Raw genomic sequence first — 1,762 nt, 5'->3', positions numbered from 1 at the left:
TTCCCTTACCTCCCTCCCTCTGCCTCATCACACACATACAACAATTTCAGGGAACAATTATAATTTATAACATGGAATTAAATTTTCATATTTTATATATTTATATATATAATTATATGTGTGTGTGTGTGTGTGTATGTATGTATAGTCTTCCCTGTGTATATTGCATCTTATGGACATGTTTTTCCCTCTTTAGTATTTGCTTTGGACATGACACTTACTTGCGCTTGTAGGACTCTTAATATATGCAGGCCTTTTTATATTTATTTTCTTCTTGGTGAAATGAGTGGATAAGAACAAGAATGCAACAAACATTGAAATATTATGTATCATATTTCTCTGACGCCCCATATCATTTTACTGCAAGCATCTGTAGACTTGTGTCAAGTGAGCTTGAAGAAGTTCTTTCAAAATAACATCGGTTTAAGATCCTGCACTAGGTCACTCACTTTGTTTTATTTTGGGTTTTTTTTAATAAAACAAGAGGAAGCAAACAGAAATGAAGACTGGATTTGTGACCTGATCCAACAAACGCCTCTGTGTGTGGAATTTCCTTGAACTCAAGAGAAGTCGTGTGCATGGTGTGGGTTTTGCTTGTGCTTTCTTTTGGGAACAACTTATGTGATAATGCAGTATTAATAAATTATCATATATAACCCAGATGTTAATGGAAAGTATATTTGTGTCATATACATTGGAGAAATTGTCCAAGGATAACAGACCGTGGAGAAATTGTCAAATCCATAATGCTGCAGAAATCATTCCACTTGCATCACTTTCCACATGTGTTGGAGGTTATAGTTGATACGTTGCCAAACTATTTTTTTTTGGTGTGCAGTAATTTAGCAGTATAACTTGGTGTGTGACTTAAACATTTTTGCTTTTATTTTGTTATTCTACTACCTTGTACTTCAACCTTTTTCAAGATTTCATCCTTTTTAATCCCTAACCATTTGCTAGCTTCGTACTGTGTTATGCACAGAGAAATGTGGGGTCAATAATGACTCTGGGGTATGTAACAGGGAACCCTTACCCTGTTACTGGGAGAAGGCTGGGGGACAAGCAGGGCCCTTTAAAAGCCTTTGTAGCCAGAAGGGATAGGCATTCAGACAAAAACTATACATGAGAGGAGACAGACAATAAGGTTACCAGGGAAATACTCCTGGAGGCAAGTAGCCTAAGAGGAAGAGGAGGCAGGGGTATCAGGAGTCACTGACAGCCCTGCTACAGGTATACTGAAACCAAGCAGGGCTGAATGGACCAGTGAGAGAATGGGGAGCGTGAGAACATCTCCAACAGGCTTCTGAGGAGCCTCGAGTGGAAGTAAGGGGAGCTCTAGCAGGTGTGGGAGCTGAGGGCGGTCTGAGGCTATGGCCAGTAGCCCGGACCGTCAGGTGGGTATTTTCCACGATGGAATAGAGTTAGGCATGGAAGCGTATTGGTTGTATAAAGAAAGCTTTACTTACACTGCCGATGGTCGCAGTGCAGGAAGAAAACTTGCTTGAATTACAGTTGCACACAAACACACAGGGGTGAGATCTCTCTTCGAACCGAACCGAGATGAGTCGTCGGTGTACGACTCCACGAGTGCTCAACACGGGGGTACGTCAATATTTCCACGATGACGGGGAGTGGTTAGAGTCTGATCAGGTCCCTAAGTTCTCCTCCAAGACACACGCGGAGTTTGCTAGGCTCCACAGCGCGCTTAGAGTTCCCCACGAGATGGTTGTGGAGTCCTCCAACTTGGGCGGAAACTGCTGTA

Source organism: Alligator sinensis, unplaced genomic scaffold, assembly GCF_000455745.1.
Source record: "Alligator sinensis unplaced genomic scaffold, ASM45574v1 scaffold267_1, whole genome shotgun sequence".
Classification (NCBI taxonomy): Eukaryota; Metazoa; Chordata; order Crocodylia; family Alligatoridae; genus Alligator; species Alligator sinensis.
The sequence above is the reverse complement of the archived record's forward strand: the minus strand, read 5'-3'. Positions refer to the sequence as shown.